Source organism: Eublepharis macularius, chromosome 10 (genome assembly GCF_028583425.1).
Source record: "Eublepharis macularius isolate TG4126 chromosome 10, MPM_Emac_v1.0, whole genome shotgun sequence".
NCBI classification, from domain to species: Eukaryota; Metazoa; Chordata; class Lepidosauria; order Squamata; family Eublepharidae; genus Eublepharis; species Eublepharis macularius.
Window position 1 is genome coordinate 74,453,546 of NC_072799.1, and position 22,015 is coordinate 74,475,560.

Consider the following 22,015-nt stretch of genomic DNA (forward strand, 5'->3'; position numbering starts at 1 on the left):
GTTTATTTTTTGTCACCTGCTGTCCTTGCCAATATATTCAACAAATGCAGTAAGAAATTGTTCAAAGCCATGCTTTTATGTAAGGTAAGGTAAAGTAAAGTAAGGTAAGGTTTAATTGTATATGGCCAAAGGCTGTCACAATACAGAGTTAAGAACAGTAAAAATAGGAATTTATCATACAAGCATCATTGCTTTTATGTAATTTCCCTTGTTTTTGAATTGCTATCATTTTGCGTGGCAAGAGATTCTGTTTACTGAACAGCTCTTAAGTTTCTAATGGAATGATATTTTAGTATGCCTGCAGAACAATCAGATGTTGAGAGTATTTATGTTTAGACTGTATCCATGAACTGATAGATTAAGTAAATATACCCTTCTCAGAGTGCCTCATTTTCAATCATGTTAGGCTTTGGTAAATGACAAATAATGGTGTTCTGAATGAGATTTGGAGAAAGAAAATCTCTGCACCACATTGCATTACAACCCTTTTCAAAAACTGTGGTCTTTTAAAGTTCATTTTGGTAGTTTCCATCTTCTGTTTAACTGCCAGCATAGCGTAGTAATTAACATGTTGCACTAGAACCAGACAGGCCAAGGTTTAATTCTCTATCAAGTCCTGAAGCTGGGCAATCTCATCATTCTCTCATAGCCTAACCTACTTCCAGATTTTTTTTAAAGGAGAATAAAAGAGAGGAAGAGTTAATAAATCACCCAGAGCTCTTTGGAAAAAGGACAGATAAAAATGTATATCCATAGATAGCAGTTGTGTACTGCCTCTTTAAGAGGAATCCCAGTAGACCTCAGTGCAAGCAGGAGTGTAGGGAGGACACAGTTTCACTTCCCCTGCTAGAAGCCTGCAGGCCATCAGGACCCACCAAGAACTTTTCAGAACTAGGCCAGGACAACTTCGGGCCTTATGGACATGAACTGCCTTTTGTTAAATATTATTGTATCTTTTTTTCCCAAGCCACATTACCTGCCCTACAGTTACTGTTAATAAAAAAGCCTTCAAGTTTAAGGAAATTGGGTGTTTTGTTGTTTGCTCTACTACACAATAACAGCACAATAAATTCTTTTTAAATTAATAATTTATCATACTATATAAAAGGCTAAGCGTATTCAAGACAACTCACTTCCTACCTTGGTGCGCCTCAAGAGGGTGCTGTTGTGGAGGGAAGTCCAGATGAGGCAGCCAGACTTCCAGAGAGAGTGTCACGGCAGAAAGCCCAGGCCGGGAGCAAGTGTGGAACAGGAAGTAATGCCCGCCCCCTACCTTCATCCGGCTGGGATCAGGAGCGGAGCAGGTGGAAATGCTTATTCCCCACCTTCACCCAGCTGGGATCAGGAGGGAGCAGGTAGCAATTCCCACCCTCTGCCTTTACCCTCCTGGGATCAGGAGCAGAGCAGGTGGCAATGCCCAACCCCCGCCTTCACCCAGCTTCTAGAGCCCATTGTATTTTTTCCCACCACAGGCTTTGTTGCTAGTTAATAATAATTGTACAACATGGTGTCAACATTAATAACTGCTCAATGCAAAAATTGATAATAACAAAATAAGCAACATATACAACCTACTGAATCCCTTCAGACTGTCATAGCTGCTAAATAAACATTGGACAGGCATTTAAGTAATTCCAAGATGTTAAAAAAAATCAAATCTCAAAAGTATGGATTTGCTGGAACCACTTCTTGTTCTGCAAGATAAAGCACAATAAATTCTAAGGGTACCAATATCTGGCATTCAAGCGGATAAACTTTCTTGCTTACTGTGGCTGAACAGTCCCACTGACCCCTGAGCACTATCCCTTCTTGCCCTCTAGGGTGCTTAGGGGTAACCAGTGACAGTTCAAGTCGCCTCCTGGCACATGCCACCCACGTGGCATTCCCCCAACCCTCAGAGGGGTTTTCATTCTTTCTCTCTTGCCCCTGCTGCCACCACTTGATCTTTGTGGGAATTGCCTACGGGAAGGGCCAAGAGATTTCCCACTCCCCTGCCTTGTGGCCAGTCTCCTGCTACCCAGCACCTGGTTACTGAACAGATTGCTTACTACACTTGTGCACCACTGGGGAATCAGCCAATCGCCAACAGGCCACTCCCTTCCTGTGGCACCTGTTTTAGATTGAGTGGTTGACTAGTGGGAGTCTGTGGTACGGAGAACAGCTACTACTAGCATTTAAGATTTTTTAAAAAAGCGATCATGTCAAAACAAATATTTGGTAGTTTACTTTGAGTATCTCTTATGTCTTTCTCAGAACATCTATCTGTGAAGAAACTATACCATTCCAATCAACCATCAAACAACACTTTTCATAGGACAGATCTGCCAAATTTCCCCAAAGATATTTGTAGAACCTCCCCTTTTCCTCGGAAAAGTTTCCCCTTGGTGCATAGATTCCCACCACCAAAACTTTGCTGCTTGCTATATAGCTACCCCTTGGGTAGGCAACAATGAAATTAACAAAATCTCTGAGGAGCGCTCTACACTGGCTCAGTCTTTTAAAACTATGCTTTTTGGCTAACATTGCATCTTGAGCATCTCTGGGTAAGATGTCTTCTGTAGAGAGACTCTTAGATATTCTGTTTAGGCTGTTCAGTTTAGGCAGGCTCTTGCTCTTAGAAAATTCCAGCTTATTGAGAAGCCCTCATACCTCCCTGTTTTGGACCTCCAGCCTCCACGTGGCCAATGGCCACTGTCTACAAGGAGCCAGGTCTCAGCTACTTCTGCTCTCAGCTCAAACCAGCCAAAAAGCCTCCTTTCTGTGCCAGGAGATTTTATTCTCTCCTTTTGCCCACCCCTTGGCAAGTCAAAGGTGCAGATCAGAGAAGCTTTTCCTGGAGGTCCCAAGAAGAAACCTTTCTGGTATTTTAGTTCTCCAAGTCTCTGCCTTTTCCCCACACACACACACACCCAGAAGGGTAAGCTTCCATCAAAAAACCTTCTGGTTACATATGCATAACTAAAGCCCAAGGCTGGGTGTGACTTAGAAAGTATCTGGCTTTCTCTTCCTCCTCCTATCTGCTCTCAACTAAGAGCCAAGCTACAAGTGATGCCTGACACAGGTTGGACACTTGTCAGCTTCCCTCAAGTTTTGATGGGAAATGTTGGCCTCCTGGTCCTGCAGCTTGGCTCTCCATTTAATTGAAGTTTACGGAGTGGCAGTCTATGGGAGGGAGAACATGCGGTCAGGAGGGGAGTGCAGTCATTAGACTCTCACCGAGCGCCCCCCTTCCCCTCCGCTGAGTGTGTATGTGCGGGGTCTGTAAACTTCAATTAAATGGAGAGCCAAGCTGTAAGACCAGGATGCCTACATTTCCCATCAAAACTTGAGGGAAGCTGACAAGTGTCCAACCTGTGTCAGGTGTCACTTGTAGCTTGGCTCTGAGAGACACTTTTTAAACTGGAGGTGAGACAGTCCAAACACACAAATAAAAAGCATTTCTCCACACTTACTGTGAACTTTGAAAATAAATATGTTCAGTTAAAATGTGAATATTTTAGTTTGCAAAAATTAAATCCTGTACTACAATATACCTCTGCTTGTTAAACAAATGCTAGATGCAAGTTTTTAATAACTAGTAAATTTGAGGCAGATTTTACTCCGTTTTTGTTAGCACTTCCATCTGTAGTTTCTATAAGAGCATAATCTGGATCTTTTGCATCATCAAGATTCACAGTTTTAAAGTCAGTTCCAGAAATGCATGAATGAAAGGTTTGCAGATTCGATAGATCATATAAGATGCAATTATGTCATTAACAAATTAGCCCGTTATCAAGCCTACTCGTTGCATTAATAAGTGAAGAACTCAAGCCTGGTTCTTATACCATAAAGGAGAAACTGATGCAATGTAAAAAGATCTCGCTGACGTGAATTTGCAGAGTTAACCTTTAGAACTGTAGCCCCACTAGGGATTCGCAATGTACTGTCTCTAATCACTTAAAGCAAATGTTAGAAAATGAGAAGTTGCTGAATTAATTATGTTTGTTGGGTGGACAGTGTCATGCAGGAAAATGTGAAACTAGCTGCTCATGATCTTAGTGTTTTAACAGGTATTTGCAATTTACTTTTGTGCCCATAAAACTGGGGTTCCTGCATGCAACAAATACTTGTTTCGGGCTGTGTGTATCACATAGCCATGCAGCCAAAAGTTGTGATGATCATGAGGTTTTGCCAGATCCTGGCCTTTGTGACAACTATATATATTAGCTTCCCGAAACCGCCTCAGTCATGTTTTGGTGGCTATGGGATCAACAGTCCTATTGGGATTTTCTAGAGCCTCCATATGTTGAATATGGGACTTTCAGCATACAAAGCATATGCTCTGCCACTGATGCTTTGTATTTCCTTAGCAGGTCACAAAATGTCTTAGCCAGGATATGCTCCAGATTCTCTTTAAAGAAGTTCTCATTTAAGCAGGGATTTTATACAGGTGTTCATGGAAATAAGGCATATGGATAAAGAACTATGGTTGCATATGCCTTATTTTCTGAACACCCAGTGCTAACCACAAATTTCTTAAGGATTTAGGTGGGCACAAATTTAAACTCCCTTCTTTCCATCAACAGTATTTTAAATATTTAATCCTTTCATAGTGGCACACTAGGAACATTCAAGATGGCACAGGCTACAAAGAGGGCCTTCTAAGAAGCACTTGGGTGTACCCAATGCCTATCCAAGTATGTAGGGTTGCCAGGTCCCTCTAGTCTCCCGCGGGAGGGTTGGGACCTGGCACTTACCTTTCTCTTGTCCGTGTTAAATCTTTGTGCATGGGCAAAGCGCACGCGTGCTCTGGTGGTGGCGTGATGACATCACTTCCAGAAGTGACGTCACTGCACAATGTGTGCAGTGGTGTCACTTCCGTAAGTGATGTAGTTGCGCCGGCCGGGGGAGCGCTCCTGCGCTCCGCACAGCACTGATTCAGCTGGTTTGGGGCCCATTGGCCCCAAACGGTGCATGGGGACGCTTCCGCAGCCGGTGTGACAATGTCATTTACAGAAGTGACGTCACCGTGCCAGGTGGGAGCATGTGAATGGTGCATGCTCCTGAGGTGCCTGCTGGTGGCGGGCAAGTTCTCGGAGCAGCGATCAGCGATCTGGGAGCCCAGTGATCAGGGGACGAGGGGGCAAATCTGTGGGAGTTTGCCTGCCACTGGCAGGCACCTGGGAACTCTACAAGTATAGCTTCCCACTGGATTCTGGACAGAATGTTGCCCCTCACCAGAAGCCGTACATTTGCCAATGTGCACCTTATGAAGTAATTTAAACATATTTGCAGATGTAGAATTGAACGTTCCAGAAAACTGGTGGAAGTCAGGCCAAAATCTTTTATTGACGTTTGGGTTACTTCCTTCTATATGCCCATTTGCACAAATGATTTTGAGGAGAGGAAGTCAATAAGAAGAGTTGTCATATGACTTTTGTATGGTAACGTGTTTTTGCAGATGTGTATCAGCAGATGGCCATTTAACATACATACAACCCTCCCCCCGCAATGTTCTCTTGTTTTCCAGACTTCATTCAACAACAATTTTACCACATGGACATTCTTCTATCATAGAAGGGATGTGAATATATCTCCAAACATTCTATACCACTGAAGTCATAGAAATATTGACAGGTTAAAAGGCTTCAGCAGCCAGTTGATGGTGAGGAATGAGTAGATACCCCTTTTCTCTAAATAGATCATACTTCAACCTTTAACTCCCACGACTGTTGTCTTGCCCCGCTTCCTGTGTCTGGGTGACAAAAAGTTGTTGGGATAATATTGGCTTTGGTCTCTCTTTACATTGTGAAAAATATAGTATACAGTGTTATCCCTTTCAGCTATGAACTACCAACTGTGCTAAATTATTTGTGGTGATACTTGAATGCTGGATCCTATCTACCAACGAGCACAAGATATATTAGATTTAAATTCAACAGTTTTAAAGATAAAATCCTGTATGCAGCTGTCTAGAGGTGGAGTGACATTAATTTTTTTGATGTATTTTATGCACTGATATCCCCATGAGTTTGCTTTTAAGTCAGTTAAAGAACATTGAATGCACCTTGTGATACTCACAATCTCATTAAATACAGATAAATGTCCTAAATGGTTGGTGCCTCTTGATTTCAAAGCATACAGTATAGTTTACTGAATTATCCCTAAATTTAGGACACAATACAAAAGGATTACAGACTGAACAGTAATATATTTCTAATGTGTTACAAATTTAGTCGCCTGGGGGTTATCTGTTTGAAAACTATGAGACCCTGGCTGTTTTCACACTACTAACCTGCTTCCGTAACATTGCGAAACGTGGCACAAAAAATGTGGAAGATAGCGTCTTCTTGCGAGAGTTTTGTGCGATGTCACGCAAAACTCTCACAAGAAAACTCTATCTTTCGCGGTTTTTGTGCAACGTTTCGCAACGTTATGGAAGCAGGTTAGTAGTGTGAAAACGGCCCCTATGTTACCTATTTTAATTGGATTTTAATGGCACATCTTGTTTTGTTTAATGTATTGTTATTCACTCCAAACACCTGTAGCATTCAAGTTGGGATGGGCTTTAAATGTTGGTATAACAGAATTCTGTAAAACTGACTATAGAAATCAAAAAGTGTAAGACCGAGTAATGTGAGCAATCCCATGATAATTATAAACTAAGGGATGTGTGATTGAAACAAGATCTGAACCAAACCTGTTCATTCATAAATATAGTGTGCTCTGATGTTTCTGATACTTTCAAAACTTTCGGATATAAAAGTTATTCGGATACATTTCTGTCTGGTTCCTTTTTCCTGGACAGTGGAAGGCAGAAAGAGCAATGAGGAGAGAGGATTGCTCAGCAAATATATGCCTGGCAGGGACACTGTCTAACCAGAACAGTTGGCCTCTTCCTCCTCTGAAAAAGTTTACTGTTTTCCCTTAGGTTGCAAAGAGCAAATAAACATATAGGAAATGCAGGAAAAATCAATGGTGGCAAATGGTCAATTCATCTCCCTGTGTAACTGATAATTAGAGATGGGCTTAAATACGAACAAAAAAAATGCACGAACCAAGGTGGTTCGTGGTTCGTGAACCAGTGGTTCATGGAAGCTTGTTTCCACGAACTTCCACGAACTGGTCTACTGGTTCATTTGGTTCGTATTAAAGGGGCAGTTTAAATGGCCATTTCCCCTGGGAAATGGCCGTTTAAACTTTTCCTGCCCCTTGCAAGCGGCAGGGCCCTTTAAATGGCCCAAACTCCAGCCCCAGCACGGGTGTTTTTGGCTATTTTTACACAAAACTGAAGTTCATGGCCAGGGAGAAGTATCTCTTCTCCCCTTCACCTCACTCTGGTCTGTTGGTTGAAGCCTATTTCTCCCTGTCAATTCAAGTTCCTTCATATATACACTGATCTTTCTAACTTTCCCCTTCTGCATTCAGTCTTCATTGTACTTACTCTATATTGCCAAACTATTTGGACTGGCTTTGTGCTGTATGAGGGATGCTGTGGAAAGGAGACCACAGAAGCTTCAGGCCATAATTGTTAACTCTACCTACTCACTTTGGATTCAATTTTACTAGTTAGACAAGAAACTAATCCTACCAGTGGCAATCATCGCATAGCATACATAATATTTTAGGCTTTATTTAGATTAGTTCTCTCCCTCAATCAGGGGAAATGAATTTTACATACATTTTACCTATACAAAATAGATACACATGCACACTTTTAAAGTAATTTTTCATATCCATTTGCAAATGGGTGTGAGCCTACTCAAAAGGAGCTGCTATCAAGATTTAAAAAATATGGTCTTCATGCTGCCATTTAGAGTAAGGCCAAGAGGAGAATTTAACAAAAAGCTTCCTGCTCTGTGGACAGTGTCTCACCTTTCCATGCTGCCAGTCCCTGGCAGTTAGGTCCCTCAAGGCGTCCATAGTTAACACACAGGTGTTCCAGTTGAAGTAGCTTTATTGAGATCCATGCAGTACAGGTGTTCACCTAAAGGTGGGAATTGGCAGAAGTGACAATTCAAACAAAGGCATTACTAATTATCGGGAAACTTCCTGCCCTTCGGGGTCCGTTGACATTCTGGCACAAAACCCCAAAGAAGTTACATGGGAACAGATTAGTTTGGACTACATGAAGTACAAAGGGAAATATCCCAGTCTCTGGGAAAAGATACAGTGTTCATTGTTAGCAGCTCGCCTTCAAGGACGTATTTTCAACAGATAACGGACAGGCCCCACTGGCTCTCCTGCAATTAATATTAGTAGTTAAGACACTCTACACAGAATACAGCATACAACTCTGACAAACAGCAAAAATGCAGAATACAATCATGGCAGGTATGCTGGCATACATGACACATGTTCTATCAGGAGAAGTCTCAAAAAGGAGTGAAATATTCACCTCCACCACCATAGCCATATTCCCAAGCATTGCTTCTTTATACGACCCCCAAAGAACAAGTAGCTTCCACAATCTTGGCAGTAGTGGGTACAGTTAAGAGCAACCTCTTGGAAGTCCCCAAAAGCAGCTGCACTGGCACCAGTTCTTTGCTTCAAGAAGTGAAATTACCATATAACCAGGTGAGGTTAAAAGCCAACGTCAGGCAAAGTAAGAGAGTCCTTCCTTAACCAGCATATAGCCAAATCCTGTGGGCTATGTGACTATGTCACCGTTTGCAGAAAGAGATGACAGTAGCACCCGTGAAGCACCTGACTGGCAACAAACAGGTATGAAAGAGGTAATTTTTGAAGCAAAACCTGAAGGACATTCCTCGCCAAATGGCCTCTTCCCACTGAAAATGTTTATTAAAAAAATATTGGCTCAAGTCTAGTTTCGTTGGCGTTTAATGATATGATTATGATAACGATATCTTTGCTGTTGTGGTATTTATCTATGAAATTTTAGCTAAAATGGCTCCTAAGCCAACTCACAAGAATAAAAACAACACAAATTACATTAAAATTCAATACAAATAGTCAGTGTAATGAGGGAAGGCAGCATGGTATAGCCCAATCTCCTCAGAACTCAGAAGCTAAGCAGGGTCAGTACTTAGATGAGAGACTACCAAGGAAAGTTCTGTAGAGGAAGGCAATGACAAACCACCTCTGCCTCCTTATGTTCCATAAGGTGGGGATTTTTATCAGCTAAATTGGGCCCAGGGATGAATGGGGGCATGTTTCCTAACCTCCATCCGATGGTTCTTTCCATGCCAGTTGGAAGTTGTAGAGAGTGGGGCTATCTACTGAGACTGGGTAATGGAGCTATGACTGGCTGCTTCATGGCTTTCCCTCTGATAGACTTATCAAAGACATTGGGAAGCTATGATATTGTATTCACTATGCAGTGAAGAAGCAAATTATACCAGACCAGCAGTAGATCAGGGAAACGCCAGCTGTGGACATGCATTAAGTAATAAAAGTAGATACGATAACTCTTCTTCCTTCTGAAACGGCCACTTTTGCTTTTAACTCCATGAACATTTGAGGCAACACTAATTTTGATACCATTCCAGCGATTACCTACTCCATGTGTTCTTGTATGTATGAATTAATATGTGCTCTACTTTTTCTCTTCCCAGAAGCATGCTTTATGAACAATAAATTGAGAATAATGGTTGGATCAAACCAAGACTTCCATGGGCAGAAAAAGGAAGGAAGGAATTATCTCCTTTGACCACTAAAAAGGAAGATTTCTTGGGACCTGTATAGATAAAAGCCATGGGGGAACAGAAAGGGGATTGAGTGAGATTGAGTGAAAAAGCTGGCTGGATCCAACCCATTTCCTGGGCAATGGCTTATTGACCATTTGAAGTAAATTTTTACTACTAGCTCTTAATAACAACTGTTCCTTAATACATATCCAAGACTCTCTATCCTTTCCCCATCTTTTTTACTAATAAATAAACAATACGTAAAACATTCAACATCTATTTTTTGAACTGTTTAATTGGATAATCCTAAATAGAATACAAGCAACAGATAATAGTATATTAAGATAAAACATATTTATCTAACTTTTAAAGCTATTAAGGCTGTTTAATCCTTATGAGTGACATCAATATGGACCCAATTAGCACAGTTTGCAGCCACTTCATAATTCAAAAGAATGTGATCATTCAGCTGGAAGCTCGTTTGACAGAAACTCCATAGTCATGAAGGTAAAAGCTTGCAAAATCACCCACTAGGATGGAGAAGCTGTCATTCTTCCATCAGTGCTGTTGAATACTAATGTCAAGGTCAGAATAGTGTAATTTTAGGCTGCCAAAATATTGCTGGATCTGATACAGTAGTAAATGTAAAAGAAAGTAAAGTTTGATAAACTTTGATATGGTAAGCTATAAAGTTTGCTGCACTGAGATATATAGTGAGCTGAGATAATCTAGACAGAGAACAGAAAGAGATGCAGAACGTATTTCTTGCAAATCCCTGACTTGGTATATTTTTCACATACTTTTAAATGATTTTATGAAATATGCTGCAATCTAATGATCAGTGAACAAACACTAAAGACCAAAATCAATAGTAAACATGTATAAATTCCTGAGTTCTTTAATAGTTTGAAAATAGGCAGTTTTGTGTATGTGAACCATTTTTAACGTATTCATCAATCTTTAAAGATTTTTTTTCTTAACATAGATAATAATAATAGTAGTAGTATAATAGTATATAGTATATACTTATATACTTATAGTAGTATAATAACAACAACAACAACATTCGATTTATACACCACCCTTCAGGCCAACTTAATGCCACACTCAAAAAGGTTTACAAAGTGTGTTGTTATCCACACGACAATCATCCTGTGAGGTGGGGGGGGGGGCTGAGAGAGCTCCAGGAATCTGTGACTGACCCAAGGTCATGCAGCTGGCTTCAAGTGTAGGAGTGGGGAATCAAATCCGGCTCTCCAGATTAGAGATCCTGCCACTCCTAACCTCTACACCAAACTAGAATGTTGGTTCTAGATTGAAGGGCATATTCACATACACATACATAGGGCCAAGCTACACATGACGAATGACACTCGAACGGCAAGTAGATTGAGTGGAGGGCAAGTGAACAGGGAGAAATACACTTGCGGTTCAAGTGTCATTCGTCGTGTGTAGCTTGGCCCACAGATTCCTTCTCATGTGGGAATTACTTCCCTATGGCACAAGTCAACCCCATACCATTGATGTTTATATGTGTGAGAAAGAGGCAGAGAGACACAAGAGAATTCCAACCATGTGGGTAGGGCTGATTATGTGGATCTTTATAAGAATGTAATCTTATGGATCAGTCCAGCATCCTCTTTCACACAGTGTCCAACCAGTTCCCCTGGAGGGCTAACAAACAAGGTATAGAAGCCAGAGCCTTCTCCCTTGATGTTGTCTCCTAGCACTGGTATTCGGAGATTTACGACTTCTAAACATGGAGGTTCTCTTTAGTCACCATGGCTAGTTGCCATGAATCTGTGGATCTATGTATTCCTGGTAAAATCCCTGCTAGGAGAGAGGATGCTCATTATGGGAAAGATACACATGATAAGACCTGCTCACTTGGTTTGCATATTGACATACATGGAACAATAACATGGAGTAAAATGGCTTCCTTGTCACTTCGTGTGTGTATGTGAGAGAGAGAGAGAGTATACAAGAGGCTTTAGAAATGAGGTTAGAATTAACATTCATCATTATGGATTAAAGTGATATCTATAGTGATACTCGTAATTTCTGTTTGGTGGACTTTCCGTATCACATGATAGAATATTTTATGTTACCTTGGAATTATGGTTCATTATGTAAAGTTTACCCAGCAGAGAGAAAAACAGGCTAGGAGGCTAGGGGTGTGATTTTTGACAGAGATAACGGTTCCATGTCTTGAAAAGTCCGTTTGCCTCAACCTTTGTTCATTTTTATATTTCACCTTTTACTAGCAGTGCAAAACGGAATGTCCTCCTGAATTTTTTCTTACATTATAAACAGTTGGTTCATGAGTTCAAATCTCTTCTTGCCACATGGGAATTGTTCCACTAATGGTTAAACCTTTCCTAATAAAAAGTTTGTATTTGGTCCAGTTATTTAGATTTTCATTTAAAAGCTGAGAGTCTAAACAGCCAGATTGCACTTACATTTTTATACAAATTAAATCTTCAAGGTGGCTTTTGGGTTCTGTTCTCTTTCCCCCCCATAAAATGCTTCCTTGCTTTTTGATTGATTTTTACATTGCATGAATATGTCAATGAGAAGTGGCAAACAATACCTCAGTAGGATTGCTTTTCATATTCACATACAGCTTTGAAAGATGTCTAAAATGACATGCTTGCAGTAAAATATACATGGCCGGATGAACTTTCTTGGTCTTATCTTGCGCCTCAGTAATTCTAAAACAGAAACTACAGTCTTTGTTCTGATAAACTAGACATTAAAAGTAAATGTTTATTAAAATGAAATATTCAAAGGTTCCATAAACACATAGTGATATATTCTTTTTTACCCCCTGGGCCATGGTTAAATTTTATTCATGTTAATAGAAGTTAGGAAGGAACATGCATTAGGCAAAATTTTCTATTATTCTCATGACTTCTGAATTTAATATTTGTTTGGAAATTCATGTTGCCTAATTAGGACACTGGCAATTTAAAATTAGCAGAAAATTCTCTGCTTATATGTATTACAAGTAAGATTTTTTTTGTCTTTTTAATTGCATTGGTAAATGGTAAGCACCTCTCTGCTATTATATGAATTTGCAAGACCTGTACAATTGTGTATCAGATACACTGAAATTTTGGCGCACTCTTCAAAGCATGTATTGCAGCAATCTAATCATAAAGACATGTATGTCTATGGCTATATTTTATTTATTTATGTATTTATTTATTTATTCAGAAAATTTCTATGGTACTTCTCCAGAGAAGCTGCCCAAGGCAGCTTACAAATAAACATAAGCAAATGATAAAACCACAGAAACTGCTAACTATTAAAAATCTAACCAAAGCATAAACACAGCATAAAATGTCAAACAGCTTAGAAGGAGCCTCATAAAACAGTTTAGGGAGGAACAAGCTGAATCCACACGTCCCGGCATACGACTAAATTGTTGGAACAATAGCATCTTCCTGGCGCAATTTCTGACATCATCACGCCACGAGAGCGGAATTGTGGTGCAATGACGTCAGAAATGGTTCCAGGAAGACGCTATCGTTCCGACAGTTTAGTGGTATGCCGGGACATGTGGATTCAACCACAGACTACATAAACGATGTTAAAAGATCAACCTCCTAATTAAAAGATCAAGTCTAGCTTTAATTTTAAGATTTATAGTGCCATCCTAAGAAGACTTACTCAATTCTAATTGAAGTCAATGGGCTTAGAAGAGTGTTACTTTGCTTAGGATTGCATGTTTAATTAGTCACTTCTTTAGGCACAAACAATAGTATGTTGCTACATCTAAGCTGGTGTTTGCCTGAAATCAGGATTGCAAATGTATTTCAAACTGCGGTTTGCAATTCTGGTTTGGAGGGAAACTCCAGAACGAAGTTTGTAGTAATAACTGATAGTAGTTCATAAGTTATGCCCATCTGTGGTTTGTGCTAAATGGGAAGTCTCCGCTCGACTTCAAGCGTGCAGGGGGAGGAAACACCGACACATGACCATTGTTGTTGTACCAAACCACAGTATGGTATTATGTTTTTTACAAAGACAAATTTCACACCAGTAATATATGGAAGCCTCTAATTTCATAGTAGTTGTTTAAACATGTGCAATTTGAAAATTTGTATCTTACCAGTGTTCAAATGTGTTGGTGTAATTGATATCCAGAGCTTAAATGACCTTAACTTCTGCAGCTTATAATGAATTTAATGTATCATGCTCATTTTGTGAGTTCTTAAGATGCATGAATGTCATTGACAATCCTGTGAATAGTTTCAGTATGCTGTGTGCTATAAATGGTATTGTTTAAGAGAATCGAACAATAGGGTCATTTAATGCTACAGTGACTGCAAATCTACATAAGATGGCATGATTTCTCATTAAAGTGTGGAAGATATTCAGTTTTATGACATTTGAGTCATTAGTTCCATCCTCCTCTTACATATGTTTCTGATCCAGTTAGACTTCTTATAGCTGCTTGTAATGTTTCCCTGCAGCATGTCACTCGCAATTCTTTTTGGTCTGTAATGATCTTTCTGTGGTGAATCTGCACTCTGCCTATGGCATGCTGTGCTATAGTTTGAATAGGATGATGTACAGGGAACTGATGTGTGAATGGTTGTGCTTTTGAACAAGGTGTGATACAAGATGCGCTCTGGTCCTTTCTGCCCTATGAATCATAGTTAGTTAAGCTAAGTAACTATGGGTTGGATCCTGTGAGCAATCATCGGAAGGCAGTGGGATCACTGATCTCCCTGGCTTTCTCCTCTCCTAAGCAGTCATTTTGTACCTCAGGAAAAAGCGTTCTAGTTGTGGGATCAGGGCTTTTTTTCTGGGAAAAGAGGTGGGGGAACTCAAGACTGCACAATGACGTCACTTTGGGTCAGCTGGAACAAGGGGGGAGTTTTTTAAAGTTTAAATTGCCCTCGGCGAAAATGGTCACATGGGCGGTGGCCCCGCCCCCGATCTCCAGACAGAGGGGAGTTTAGATTGCCCTCTGAGCTGCTTGGTGGTGCGGCAGGCAATCTAAACTCCCCTCTGTCTGGAGATCAGGGGGCGGGGCCACCGGCCATGTGACCATTTTTATGAGGTGCCAGAACTCCGTTCCACGGCGTTCCTGCTGAAAAAAAGCCCTGTGTGGGATCCACATGAGTCAGTCATCTGCAGTGGGGAGGAGGGAAATGGAAAGATCGGCAACCCTTGCACTGTCCTTTCATGGCTCTTGGACTGGATCCAACCCTGTACCTGGAATCTCCATCGGTTAACCTGGTTTATAGTATTTGTAAGCCCATGTTTTCCTCATTTATATGTCTTGCCCTTTATAACTGGAGCCCAGAAATAAATTTCTGGCAAAGATATTAGAGAGCTTATACTCCTTTTCCAATTCTGACAAACTAGAATTTATCCTTTCAGATGTGGATCCCATTTTTTGCTTTAGCTGCCAGAAAAATTAGACTCTTTAGCTGCCAGAAAAATGTGGCTCTTAAGAAAGCAGTCTATTGAAACGAAATGTAATTTTTGTATCTGGATGTGAATTTTTAGAGCTAGATGTAATTTTAGAAAATTTAAAATTTTAGAGCTGTAATATGTTTTTAACTTGTAAAGGCCTATGACCACAAACAATACATTAATCTGCCTGTCATTTATATGTCTCTCTGTGTGAGAGAGAACACATACATGCATTTGTAGACTGGGATCTATCTGCACTGCTGATACATCATGACTGTGAGACTTTATCAGGCACAGATCATACTTTAAAATCCACTGGCAAACCCATTTCCCTAGAAACCATTTATAAGCAAACAATCCTCAGCTTTTCAAACTACATTTTGTGGTCCAAGTTTAAAGTTCTCAATAATTTATTCTTTTCTGGAAGTTTGGCTAAAAATATTACGGCATAGATGCATGCCTGACCTTTTGCCATGGTACACTTGATAGCAGTTGTTTATACAGAGAGTAAAATCCTGATCAATCTGACACTTAGTTCAGACTTCCTGCTGTTTAGAAATGTGTACTGTAATAGCATTTGTATGCTTTCTTTTTTCCCCTAAGGTTTGAGATTCCTGCTTTACAAGAGCACAGCAAATTAGAAAGAGCAACAGTTACTATAAGAGAAATGAAGAGATTTAACAATTTGTACACCATTTAACCAGCGTCCCGTGTGTCTGCGATCAGTGGCATTGGGTGGAAGCAATTATGTGTGTGATATAACTGTAGCAAGTATTTGTGCATATCATTATTTCATAGTTCTTAACACAAGTGTGTATAATTAAAGAAAACTGACCTTTTCTTCTCTCACCAACAAGACCACAGAGGTTGTAGAAAAGCTGGTTGGATTTTTAAGATTAAAAATTTATACCGATTTAAAAGTCAGGGATCTGCAACCTATTGCTCTAAAGCTAAATTTGGCTCTTTAAGAAAAGAAATCAAATCTTTAAGTTAAACTATGTTTGAGAGATAGGTGGGAATAACCGCTATATTAAGGGAACAGCAGGCAAAGCTTTTTATGGTACTAAAGGGCTTCTTAGAGATGCTTTACAGAAAGGGAAAGGGTAGAGGCGAACAGTTGCCAGTAATTCAAGTGCAAGCCATGCTGAGTTCTATCCCGGAGAACTAAAACAATTATTCAGGGTGATCCTGTGCATGTTTATTACTTACTGTGAAATGTTGTGTGGACAACCTCCTAATAACTAGTATCTGAGCGACAGAAACTGTACAGATTGTTAATCGATGTGTCAAATATCAGTAATGTTAAGTTATATTGTTTCAGTTATGCAGATGGGGCTTTTTTATACTGGCTCTCGCTCGACATTTTGACATAATTTGACTCTTTAATTGTAAAATGTCGCAGTCCCTTGTTACAGGGCATGCAATATAATTTGGTGGAATCAATCATACAATATAATTTGAAGAAGGAAGAGAGCAATTGATACCTGCTCAGTGGACTAAATCTAACAGTGTATTACTCTAGAATAATGTAAGCCCCCCTTCTAGAATGATGACACACACAGAGGTAGAGGTTAAAATATGATTATTTGTAGCTGATCTGTGCCCTGACCTGGATAGCCCAGGCAAGCCTGATTTTGTCAGATCTCAGACACTAAGCAGGGTCGTCCTTGGTTAGTAATTGGATGGGAGACCTCCAATGAAGACCAGCATTGCAGAGGCAGACAATGGCAAACCACCCGTTAATCTCTTACCATGGAAAGCTCACCAGAGGTCACTGTAAATCAGCTGACTTGAGGGCACTCTCCACCACCATGGCTGATCTGCACAATAAAAATTCCTACAATTTAAGTGCAGACATTCATTTATTTATTTATAGTTCAACTTTCTTTCTGAGACTCAAAGCAGATGACATAGTGTAAAACAAAGGACAATCAAAAGGATGAAGAGACAGTAAACAAAAGGACTAGGATTGCAGAAATTGAATATGTCAAACAATGTAAGAAATGGTATTTCATTAGTAGAAATATAATGTCGTGACGTGAGATCAAGATGAAAACATGCAGCAACATATCATACACATTAGTAGTACAGTACACAGTCCTGTTATTTCTATTGAAATCTTTTCTTGAATCATTCTGTTCTAATACAGCCCTATTTCCTTCATAAAAATGTCCTTCTAAATAGTTCTGTTTTACATCGCCTTCATGGCTCTTCATATAGGCCATTTCATAGAATGGAGACCATTACGGAGAATAAACATGGATGGGCAGTTGTTGATCATGCCCATTTTCAGGATGATACTTAGAAGGCCCTGTTCAGATGACCGAAGTTGTCATAGGAGGAGGCAGTCATACAGATGTGTAGCACCAAGTCCCTGAAGCGATTCATATGTGATGGCGTGTACCTTGAACTGAAGCTGGTAAATAATGGGCAGTGATCACAGAATGGGTGTAACATGCACACACAGCCTAGTTTCTGACAAAACTCACACTGTGGCATTCTGCACTAACTGGAGTTTCCAAGTTGATTTCAAAGGGAGATCTATATAGAGTGCATCACAGTAGTTTAGTCTCAATGTTATCATAGCATGGATCAGGTGGGGAACATCTTCCAGGTTAAACTAAATTGGAGGAAAGCATCTTTTGTGGCTGCATTAACTTGCTTCTCCAGCTGTAATGCTGGTTCCAGTATTACCCCCTGGGCTATTAACCAAGTTACCAATGGTCAACTGAACCCCATTAAAAATGGAGAGTATGACATCCTTCAAGATTTCAGGCTTCCCAGCCAGAATTACCTTAGTCTCATCAGGACTCAGTTTCAACTGGTTCATGGTCAGCGTTTAACCTCAGTAGTCAGGCAGTGGTTCAAGACCGTTAATATATCACCAGGGAATTTGGAGAGAAAGAGAAAGAGAGCTGGGTGTCTTCAGCATACTGATAGCACCCAATTCCACAACTATGGATATTTCTCCTTTTTTCATAGAGGCTAAAGAGGGTTGAGGATAAGACTGCATACTGTGGAATGCCACGGGAAAAAACCCCAGATGGACAAGGATCCAGACCAAAGGTGGTAGCCTTCACTGATCCCAGGATCCTGTCAACATCCATTGCAGTAATCAGATCAAAATGATTCATAAACAAACCAGACAATGTTTTTGGTACTTTTATCTTTCTGATCTGTATTATAGCTGGCATCCAAGACACAACATGTTGGAGAGTTTTTCCCACCAGCGTTGTTCTAGATATCTCCTGGCCCTCTTTAGGTCACCTAGTTCCATAGTAAACTATAGGGCCATGTTCTATAGGGCAGAGAGGTCAACAAAGGACAACCTTGTCTATCACCTCTAGGAGCTTCATGTTCCAAGCTCTCATCGAAGTCTCAAGAAAGCATATGTTTGGAATCCCCCTGAGCATTTTGGAGTCCAGTTGGATCCATGAGCCTCTGTGGGTGGACTATTATAACTGGGTCCCCTCTCCTGCAGGGCATCAGAGTCACATTCACCCTGGTTTTGAGTAGATAGTAGTCAGACAGACCATGGTTCAGGACAAATTTCCAACCCAGAGGCCAGACCTTCTTAGTGCAAATGCTTAAGTCCAAGGTGTGACCTCATGTGTTGGCCCCATCCCAATTTGAGAAAGGCCTAAGGCAGCTATAAAATCCTAGATTGACCTTATGCATGAATGTTGAAGTCCTCCAGACCAATCTAAGTGTCTCCAGCACCCCACCCAAGAACACTTCCTCCAACTCATTCATGTTCCTATTGGGAGCAAGGTAGCTGGTAAACAAGCAGATTGCCTAATCTATCTTCAGATCCCAACATAATGAATTTATAATCAATGCCAATGATATTTTGCATCAGAAGCGTGCAAAAGGGAAAGTCTCACAGATGAGAATAGCCTCACCCTCCAATGGGGGCTTGATGAAGGACTGCATAAGCAAGTAGGTTAACTGGTGCAGATTCCCCATGGCTTTTTCTTCCAACTAGGTCACTTTCCTTTTTCTTCAGCAGGCGAGACAGAAGTTCTCTTTTGCTCCTCACTAATCTTGTATTGCACAATATTAAAGAAAAGGTGGAGGAAACAGGGGCCTCTTGTATCAATATCTCTTGGGGTACTGTGGAGATTAGATAAACAGTGAGCATTCTTGCCAAGTGGCGGCCATCTTTGAAAGTTCCCACACCCACATCTATCAACTCCCATTTTAAATGAAATTGCACATCCATCAAACATCCTAGCCTAGGTACAAACTGCCATGAGAACCACTCACCCCCCCTTTTTTATTTTTCATGGTATCTTCCACAGAGAAGCCAGGAAGCACTCTCAGGCTGACTTCTAAATTTATTAACATTGTCCCACAGGTGCTATTTAGGCTGTTGGTTAGGCATCCTATGTTGGCTTCTTGTATCCTCAGGCAACAGCTCCCAGGTTCCAAACTCAGACAGCTTTACAGTCCAACTCGTTTATCCCAGTTTGCACACACATTCACACACACAAAACTATCCCAAGCTGGGATAAACACCTATAAGACCAACAAAATTTGTGGTAGGGTATGAGCTTCCATGAGTCACAGCTCACTTCTTCGGGTACAGCTAGAATGTGAGTCCATCTGTTCGTATATCTTGGTGAGTGGAGTGATTTCAGAATGATAACCAGCGAATGACAATGGCAGGCATGATTGGATAGGGTGACGTATGCAGAAGGGTAGTGGGTGTGGAGAAAGACTAGGTCTCGATTCAATCCAGGTGGGTGCATTATTTTCAGCTCAAGACAATGCAGCCACCTGGATTGAATTGAGACTGAGTCTTCCTGTCTCATTAACAATGCTGATTTCTCCACACCCACTACCCCTCTCCATACCTCACCCTATCCAGTCATGCCTACTATTGTCGTTCATTAGCTATTGTCATTTGGCATCTGAAATTACACCACTTTCCAAGATATAAGGACAAATGGACTCACATTCTTGCTGTATCTGAAGAAGTGAGCTGTGATTCATGAAAACTCATACCCTAACACTACTTTTGTTAGTCTTATAGGTGCTACTGGACTCTTGCTCTTTTCAGCTGCTACAGACAGACTAACATAGCTATGCATCTTGGGATAAACATGTCTATGTTAAGCCTCATCCCCTCCTGCAATGGGCTGCATGGGTGATGTTGCTCATCCCCCTCCCCACCCCATTCCAGCTATGTGTCCATAAAAGGGCTTGCTTGGGAAAGCCTCTTCATCATTATGTTCTTCAGGGGGTTGCCAATTTGTCTTAACCAACCCCACACAATACCTGCCATCCCCATTTATGGATCTGATCACTTCTCTGATCAGGCCTCATAATTATAACTACCCTTACCCAACCAGAACAATATGAAAAAGGTTCCTTTCCGAGACAATTGTGTGGGAACTCAAAAATACCTGCTTGGCTCCAAAGGGTCACCAGCAAATCCCTCATTTGCTCTGAGGGTGGGCAGATAGTTTGCAAAGCCTGCAGGCATGAGGTGTGTGGGAGGTTATATTATCCGCCCCAGTCCTTATCTTTCACAGGCTGGGCTGCAGAGGCTCTCAGAACCTCCCAGTCCCCTTAAAGCCTGATGTATCTTTTCTCTAATAAAGGCTGGGTAAATATCTCCAGATATCCTTTCATGGAATACTGAATGAGCTTTTCGGGAATGCTGTTTGGATCTTGAGAGAAAAGACAGGCAGATGCCCTGACTGGTTAAAATACATTTAAAAGGGGGGGGGGTGAAAGGAAGACAGTAGAACAACTGTTTTAAGACCTGTACTGTGTGGAAAGGAGCCAAATACTAATCAAATATATTATGTCTTCTCAACCCGAAATAGACAAAAGTACTTAAAAGGGTGGCAGATTTAAGGTAATAGCCAAATGGGTTTTATTTCCCTAGGTTCTGTCCTAACCTTCCACCTACACTTCAGAAGAGAACATTTAAATGATATGTATATATTCTCATTCTTCTAGGGCTGCTGGCAGTGCCATTCATTGGAAACTAGATTCTGAAAAGACAATTTTTTCATCAAATTACACCAGGCTCTTAAGAGACTTATCGCACATTCATTTTTAGACTTAATACTTGTAAACAAATTAGGAGTGTATAAGAAGCTTTATATATCTTGTGCAAATATGAACTAATTATTTAATATTTTAGAGAATGAATCCTGGTGATTTGAAATCCAGCATTATTTAGAAATAGGTCCATTTTATTTCAATGAAAATAACTCAGACAGCAATCCTAAGATGGTTGCTCTGAAGTAAGTCCCATTTTATTCAGTGGGGCTTACTCTCAGGAAAGTGTTCTTAGTTAGGATTATATCCTTTCCGTGTATAAGAATCATACTGCGGTGGGGTACATATAAATATTTTTACCAATCCATACAAGTGGACTTTGTCAAAGAAATTCCATCTGAATGTCAATGTTCCATCTGAAATTTCTGCCACATTTGTTTGATGCAAAACCTGGTGTTTATTACAAGTCTCTGCGCTGCAAACAGACTCCGCTTTTACATAATCACCCACACAGAAAATCTGGGTGGTATCATGACATTTAATTTCAGCTAAAAGTCAATAATTTATTCAATGGGGGAATATATTTTCTTACACTGATCATTGGTTCTTTGTTTTTGCCTGCATCCTGCAACTCTTAAGTGGCAAGCACATCTAAAATGTATTTTTCTTCCATTCTCACAAATAAGGGCACAAGACACCAGCATGTAGGTTAACTAGATGGCTGATCCATATCAGTTAAACACCCTTGAATAAGTGCCAGTTGGTGTTAACCAGCAACCTACCACAAGCACCATCATTTGGGGCAAGGACACCTTGGGTCCATATGTCACTGCTGACTTTATCTTTATTTGCATGTAAAGCAGTGCTGAGAGGTGTTAAGCCTCATCCTCCATGTGTCACTCCAGCAATTAAAGAGTGACACGGCTATGCTGCTGCACCTCTCT